The following is an 8629-nucleotide window of genomic DNA, read 5'->3' on the forward strand; positions in this document are numbered from 1 at the left end:
TCCTGACAGGAGTTTATCAGCAGTGCTTGCTCTGAACCCTGTGGCCATCAATCAGACCTCTTCCCTCTTTAGTGCAGGAGTGTCCCCAGCAATCACAGAACATCTTAAAACAACAACCATGTCTTTCTTTGCTTTTTGGCTCTCATCTTCATATTTTCCAGGTTTGTGCCATGGACATAGTACAGAAATATCCCTCTCATTTTTAAGGAAAACTGAGATAATCTGTGCACAGTAGACAGAGCACTGCTAAAGGTTTCCAAAGAGTTTAAAAAGCTTACACCCAAGATACTGTGGCCACAGCAACCTGTTGTCTGATATAGCCTAAACCAACTGATTATTACAATGTACTTAAATAACCATTAATTAAAAGTGTATAACCTCCTTCTGTGTGTAAGCTTTACAAAGCACATGATCCCTGCTTTCCTCTGAAATCTCCTTCTTTCCACTGAGTCTTTTATTTCCCTATCAGTTCTCTAAGTCTTCTTTCTCTGTCTTTTCTCAGCCTCTGATGGCTTTGCTCAGTTCATCCTCTGTCATTTGTGCCTGGATCTGGAAACATTTCTCAGGACGTTTGACTCATCCATCATTTAGATAATCACAAGGAAAAAAAAACCAGTTTTCAGCTATGAACATCCATAAAAAGCACAAAGGGGAAAAAAAAAACCCTCACCTTGAACTTCCCTTCCTGCTTTGCTTTTTATTTAATTTGAGAATCTGACTTGACAGTCTTTGCTCTGGCAAAAGTCCCATAGAAGTTATTAAGAGCAAGAGCTTGTCAGGATTAAGAGGAAGGATTTGAAATATCTTTGAGTGATAGCAATATCCCCAGTTCTATTAGGCCAGATAAGTGTTCGCAAAGGACATTAACCCTGGAGCCTTGAGCCAGCTGCTGACTGCCCTGCAGGGGAAAGGAGATGAGGTTTCCAAAGGGGAACACTGCTTCACAGCTGCTGGAATAAGGTTTTGCATCCCTCCCCTTGCAGAGCTGAACTCAGACCACTTCCTCTCAAAGTATCCATTTGACCACCAGAGGCAGGGTGTTGGGAGAAGTGAACGGGCAGTGAGGATCCTAAATGGAAATTAAGACTTAAAAGTTGTTGCTGGCACAGAGCCTGGGAATGCTGGTGTCCCTCAGAGGGGAGGACACAGGGGTGCAGCCCAGCCAGGCAGCTTTGGACAGCTTTGTGGGCTGGGTTTGGAAAGGCCACCTGAACTGCACTGCAACCTGGGATAATGTTTCGTATCTTCCAGCAGCTTAACACCCCCTTCTACCGATGGAAACTTCTGCTGCTTCTCTGCTCCCATTTCTCAGGGAGTGAGTGTTACACAGATCAAACACTCCACTGGCCATTCTAAGGGCAATCATGACTTCAAAGGCAAAGAATCATAGAATGGTTTGGGTTGGAAGGGACCTTAAAACTCATCTCATTCCATCCATGCCATGGGCAAGGACACCTTCCATTGTCCCAGGGTGCTCCAAGCCCCATCCATCCCAGCCTTGGACACTTCCAGGCGTGGGGCAGCCACAGCTTCTCTGGGCAGCCTGTATCAGGGCCTTTCCACCCTCAATGCCAAGAATTTCTTCCTAATATCTAATCTAACCCTGTCCTCTGGCAGTTTAAAGCCATTAGGACAAAGGGGCAAAGGTGAGTGGATCAGGAAAGGAGACATGAGGCCGGGGTCAGTTAAAAAAGCTTTCCTTCCACATTTTTATGCTTTCTTGAGCCTGCAGTATTGGATGGATTCAGGGATTACATGGATTCCCAGCTGTACCCAGTGGGGGACAGTTTACACAAGCAGCAACCCCTGCCCTGTGCAGGGAATTGAAAAGTTGATCCCACTTTTGCCACCTTCTCTGCTGTAATTCCTGCCCTGACACACATGGCATCCACGTGTGCACATGGTTCTCCATCTCTCTAGTCAGGGGAGATCACATTAATGCCAATGTTAAAACCAAATAAACACAGAAATAAATTTAAAACAAAAATTACATTTCCAAGCCTCTTCAATCCCCACCACCCACCACCATTTATAACTAATTGGGGCTTTGTTATATTCCTTCACCCAGTGACAGATAAATACTAAACTCCACTGGTTAACAATAATCACCCTAATTATGCCAAGATGACATTTACAATACAGGCAATTGCTAATCCATTACCTCACTCTGCTGAATACTAGAACACTCAAATTAAAAGTTATTCACCCACAAAGAACAATGTTTTAGTAGCTGACACAGCTTAGTAAAGGAATTTATTAAGGTAATTTGCAGTTTTCCCATAAATAAAACATTCTAGTGTTCCCCCGTCCTTCCCCCTCCCTTTCCCAAAGTAATCTTTTGTGATAAATCTAATTTTTTTTTCTCTCTTGTTGCGCCCTTAAAAAAACCAATAATTGAAACTATCAGGCAGACTTACATATTTAAATTTGCTCACCTGAAAGGCAACAGAGCTGTTCATCCATCTCTTCGGGTTCTTTTTGGAGAACAGGGGTGATAGTTTGGTGTTTGTGATGTTGTAGGAGGTGATTGTGATAAAACCTTCACCAGTGTGGGGCTTCAATGAGACCAAATGATGGCTCTGAACGTGTCAGGGAGTTGTGCAGCACCTTGAGGTTGATGGTCTGCTGTGCCAAACCAGGACTCTCTGGCCCTCATCAGGCAGATGCTGAGGAGGAAGAAAAAGGGCCATAAGTCACCTCAAGCACAGGCTGGAACTCACAGGGGTAAAGGCTGCAGCTCTGCCTATGTGCCATCCCAAACCAAAGCCAGACAAGAACCCAAAGGAAGCTGCCTGTGTGCCCCAGCCTGCAGCAAGCTGCATCAGCATGGGGAGAAGGGAGGCACCTGCAACTTTATTCCAGTACCTGGAGGTCTTTTCTTTCAGTGATCTCTTCCTGGCTCCCATCATTAAAACACAAAAGGGGGAAATCTCCTCCAGTTTCATTATAGGAAGGGAGGAAGTCCCGCTGACAAATATGGATAGAGGGAGGGAAGGGTGAAACAGACAGAAGAAATCAAAGCTGGGTTTCATCGCTCCCTGTGAGCAGCCCCTTGCATTGGTGCTGGCAAAACCCCTGCCAGTAGCACACGCAGATAAAGGATGGAGCAGGAAGGCATTTGGGGTTTTTTTTTAACTGTAATCACAGCAGCACTGCCCAAAGCTATTTGCAGTAACTCAGTGAGCCACAGCCAGCCAAGCCCCGCTGCTAGTGCATCCCCACTCTGTGCTGACGTGCAGCAGCCAAGCCAGCATCCCTCCAGCAGCAGCCAGGGCTCCCAGGTGCCTCTCGGTCCCACCTGGAGCAGCAGCTTGCGGGAGGAGCCGGGTGTTGAAGGCAGGATCTGCCACACTCATCCCTTCCTGCATGGAGGCGACCACAGGCCTTGGAGTGGAGCTGCGATACATCTGTGGCTCCTCACAGATCCTCTTTCTGCCCGGGCACTCCATCCCAGTGTAAAAAAAGGACACGAGCTGTTTCCCTGGAATGTTAAAGCCTCAGCAGCTGGGCTGGAGCAGTATTCAGGGTGGAGAGCAAAGACAGCACCCGTGCACGTACAGCTGGGCATGGATCCCTGGGCTCTCGTGTCTCAGATTTGCTCCATTTGTTCAGGTTGTCATCGTGGCAAACAGGACTCTGTGTCGTTGTGCCCATCCCTGCACACCACGGTGTATAGGACCACCCTTCTGACAGTATTTTGGGCACAAGAGGAGCCCTGCTTAGATGCCATGGCCATCTGCCCCCGGCTGCAGCCGGGGAGGATTCCGGAGAGGAAAAGCCCTGGCACGCTGCTCGGAGTGTTTGAGAGTGGCTCTGGAAGCAGCAGGACAGCTCTGCACCCCTCGTGCTCTGCCAACAGCCACTCTGTTCAGCTCTCCTCAGCACAGCCAAGGGCTCCTTGGATCTTCTGTGTCACAGGTCGCAGGATCACAGCTCCCCTGAACAAAGATCTGCAAGCCCTGTGTTCACCACTGCTCCATCTTCTCTCCCAGCTCAGTTAAGAGAGTGTTTTCCTGCTCACCCCTCTGCTGTTATTTGCTCTGTCTCATGCTGCTGTGGAGTTTCCTGCCCTTCCTCCTGCGTAATGGACTGGGCTCCACTCCAGCTCTGAGCTCCCAGCCCTGTGCAGGCACCCAGGGCAGGAATGAGACAACTTTCAGAACTGCTCCTGGGAAAATGTGAGTTTTTTTCAGGGAAAGGCCTCACTGTAAAGGAAATTGAGTGAGGAAAAGGGGTGCCATGAAAGGCAAGGCTTTAAAACACACACTGAACTTCATGTGGGGGTGCTTCTATTTGGAGATAAAGTGGTGTTAATTTGAATGAACTTTATTCCTTCCCGAGGAAGGTAAGTGCAGCCTGATTAAAGCCACTTGAATTCTGAATCAGAGAGTCTGCCTGGGGAGTTAATGGCCAATAACAAGCAGAAAACAAAGCCGGGTAATGCTTGTCACAGCAGGGTTCAAACTTCAGCACGTAACTTCTTATGACCTGAGAACTAAATTTCATCTCAATATATAAACTGACAACCCCAATTTGTACAGGCATATCAAGACAGTAGTATACAGCATTCTACTTGTTCCTGTTCAAGGGCACACAGAGCCCTGAGTACACAAGTGTGGGGCAATCACAGATCACAGAAGATTAATTTCTACCCTTGGAGGGATGCAGTGACACCATCACCTCAGCCCTGCTGCTCACCCAGCTCCAGACCACATCATATTGCAACTATGAAAGTAAATGCAGAAGTTTGCTGAGCTCCTCATGACAGTTAATGACTACTGTCTCAATTATCACTGTAATTTCCCAAATTTTCCAACTTGTTGCCATTATCTGGTTTTTCATTTTCCCCTCTACCAAATTCCTGCCCAGCTGAACCCAGTAACTCTGATTCATCTTTTTCTCTTCTGATGGAAGCTCAGCCACTACTTCAGTGGCTGTTCAGCTCTGCTTCTTGTCATCCTGCCTGTGCAAGATACCCAGTTTAGGCCTTTGGATCTGAATGCAGTCATGGATGCTTCAGCATTGGAACTGAAGGTGCAATTTCACACAAACTGGAGCAGAGGGAGGCACTGAACTGACTGGAGAGAGCTGAAGAGTTTGTCCTAGAATCCAGCACCTATTTATAAGGAAAGAAGACTCCACAAGCTTGGAATACTTACTTATTTTCTCTGACTGCAAATCTGAATTTTGGTGGTGAGATGCATCCATGACTGTATGTTTGACCCCCACTTACCCTCTGCCATTAGCAATGCAGAAAATTCACTATCTCACCAAACTTGGGAAAACTGTAATTGTGTCTCCTGGCTGGGGGATTGCGAGGAGAAACAGGGGATTTCTTGCTCTCTGTTCTTAAAGTAATGGAAAGATGGAGCTCCCTTGTTCCTCATCAATCACTATAATTTCATTTTTTCCATTTCTGAGATACATATTTCTTCCATGCCAAGCTCCCACTTCCACTGGACAATGCCTCGTCCTTATACTGAGAGTACACAGAAGTGATGGAAAAGAAAGAAGGAATGAAAGAAAGAGGGAGGGAGGGAGAGAGGGAGGGAAGGAGACTAACACTAAAATCAACAGTTTCTCTCATTTTAGGTCAGAAAAAGTCTTCCCAACTTTATGAAAGGCATATTGAAAAAAAATCAGTAAATTCATGAACATGCAGTTATTACTTAGGAGACAAATTGCATTTCTTCCAAAATGTTCCAAAATGCATTCATTTTCAGAGTACATTACTTTCATAATACTGTGTGGAACATTAAATGAGAATTTCCCTGACTTGGCTACAGAACACATTTTTATATTTCAGTGTCTGACACAGAGCCCAGGGTAACTAATGAAAATCTTTTCGAAAAGTGACAATCTTGTCTAGCAGCCTTGCCTGTTGAAGAGATTGCAACATAAAACAGATGAGTGCCCTGCTTGACAGCTAATTGTGTCGGGCTTAATTACAACAAGCAGAATTTAATCGGCTGTGCAGTGCAGTTTTTTAGGATGGGGGAACCATCTGGAATCTACCTTGCTCCTGGGCTGATGGAGGGGTGGGTATCGCTGGATTTCAAAGGCAGGGGAGCAACTGTGTGCAGATTTAAATGCAGAAGTAGTTCCTTCCCTTAGTGTATTTCACTTGAGCTGTTTGATGAATTTTAGAGATATTTATGCAAACCTGAGCGCTGTTGCTTCATGAAGACAAGGTTTTGGAAACCTTCCCACTTTCAATTTGATGAGGCTCATTCCCCTCTGTGGCCCAGTGCTGTGGCCAGAGCTGGCACAGAGCTGTCAGGCGTCATGTGTCGAGTCCCTCCTGGTCCCTCACCTTGCAGCTCCTCCTGACTCCCACCTTTTCCTGTCCCTCCATCCTCTGGATGGCTCTGCCAGGTGTGGCCAGTCCAGGTGTGGAACAGAGCTGTGGCACAGCCAGGGGGATGTTCTGCAAACCCTTTCTCAGGGACAGCTTTGTGTCAATGGCCTGTCCTGCTCCGCAGCCTGACACACTTGGGGTCCTGCACACAGCAGCACCAGGAGCTGGAGAGCTCTGTTCATATTGGCATGGAAGTACTTGAAAGGACCATAAGTCTTACAGTCATGGAATATTCTGAGTTGGAAGGGACCCGCAAGGATCATTGAGTCCAACTCCTGCCCTGCACAGACACTCCAACAGCCCCACCCTGTGCCTGGCAGCACTGTCCAAGCACTTCTGGAGCTCTGGCAGCCTCGGGGCTGTGCCCATTCCCTGGGGAGGCTGGGCAGTGACCAGCACCCTCTGGGGGAAGAACCTTTCCCCAGCATCCAATCTAAACCCCCTGGCACAGCTCCAGCTGTTCCCTAACATTCCCCTAACACTGCCAGTCCCAGCACTGGGAAGAGAGATGGTCAACCTCTTTTACTCACTCATTTTACACTATCTCTTCTACCTGTCCTCCCACACAGTGTCTATCCATGGCTGTTCCCATGCTGAGCAAGGCCTGTCCAAAGGGAGCTTCATCAGGGAACGCTCAGGATCCCTTATCCTACAGCACATCCTCTCCCAGGCCTGTTTAACCCACTGCCCTCCTCAGCATCGCTTGCTAAGTCCATGCCTTTGTGCTGCCCATCTGCTTCTCCACTCCAGCTGCTTGTTTTGCCGCGAAATTCCTCCACCTCATGCAGAGTTTTCTCAGTGTAATTGACTTGAGGTGTCTTCTTCCTTTTTTCTCTTCCCTGTCCATTTTACCCTGTCTTCTGCATTTTAATCTTGGAGAGGCTGCTGGGATTTCTCTGCTGGGCTAACGTTGCTCCCACAGCTCCCATCTCCTCCAGTGCCGATGGAGTCATGCACAATCACAGAGTGGTGTCCAAGAGGTGTTTGTGCCTCCTGCCCTGATGCTGCCTTTCTGGCCCTGCAGCATGGTCAGGAAATGGCTCCTCTGCACTGAACATGAAGGAGACTCCAGGGCATCTTGAGTAGCGCTGTGGGACAGTCCAGCTGAGCCCCCTTCATTTTCAGTGCTTAATCCACCCAAAGCAAAGCACACAGATGAACAGTGAGGTGCTAGGACAGGCTCACAGTAATGGAAGCAGTGAAACTTCTCTAAAGGGTGGGTGTGTGCCATGGGATGGGGGGACTCACCTGAGCGTGGCCTGGGCAGCCTCATCCTGGGTGAGGACTGAGCCCAGCACCCCCATTCTGGTGGTCTGAGTGACCATCAACAGCAAAGCTCACGGCTTTGGGTTGGCAGTGTCTCATCTACAGACTCATGGCAGATCCAGGAGGGCTTCAGGCTGGCTTTTATGCCTGTGTTTTTTGAGAGAGTCCTTAGGGAAGTGGAGGGAGCACACCGCTGAGCCTGAGAAGCTACACAGTAGCTCCAAGCCCTCGTAATTTTCCCACACCCACCCCAGCATGTCTGCACCCATCTCCCAGAGGCTGCTTTAGGTTTAAATGGAAGGAGACTGAGAGCAGAATTTAGCCCAAACTCTACATTCTTTGGCCTTACATGGGATGTGCAGAAACAGAACAACTGCGCTGTCGTTTGTCCCCTTCCAGTGCTGCTCTGGATCTGCTGCCGTGGTCCCAGCTCTGCCCAGGGCACCCCAGATGGGAAGGGTTTGTATGTGATGACAGCCTTTACAGCCTGTCTGTGAACAGGCAGCACAACCCAGGCCTTCAGGCAGCACCTGCAACACTTGGGCTCATTCCAGATTCTCCCATGACCTTGAGCAAATCGCCTGATCTTACATTTTTTGCCCCTTAGGTCAAATGAGAGGAATGAGACCATATGTAGAAAACAGCTCTGAGATCTCTAGAGAAGCAGTTCCTGCATCCCACACTCATTGCAAAACCTTCATTCTGTTTCTTTTCCACTCTTCTCTGTAATTTTCAAGCCAATAATCATTAGCCATTCCCCAATGAGTTCCCTTCCCTGGCAATTAGTATCTTTTATGCCCATTTTACAACTGCAAAAACCAAGAGGGAAGGTCAGCCACTGGCAGACTGGAAGTTAGAGGCAGGAGGAGTGTGAGAACAGCCCATTCTCCATACCAGCATCCCTGCTTTGACCACTAGACCTTGCTACACTCAGAAGCCATATCAGGGAAAGCCAGATGACGAGCATTGTCCACAGTGCTAATCTTCAGAGGACCATATTAGTGC

The sequence above is a fragment of the Poecile atricapillus genome, chromosome 28 (assembly GCF_030490865.1).
Source record: "Poecile atricapillus isolate bPoeAtr1 chromosome 28, bPoeAtr1.hap1, whole genome shotgun sequence".
Taxonomy (NCBI): Eukaryota; Metazoa; Chordata; class Aves; order Passeriformes; family Paridae; genus Poecile; species Poecile atricapillus.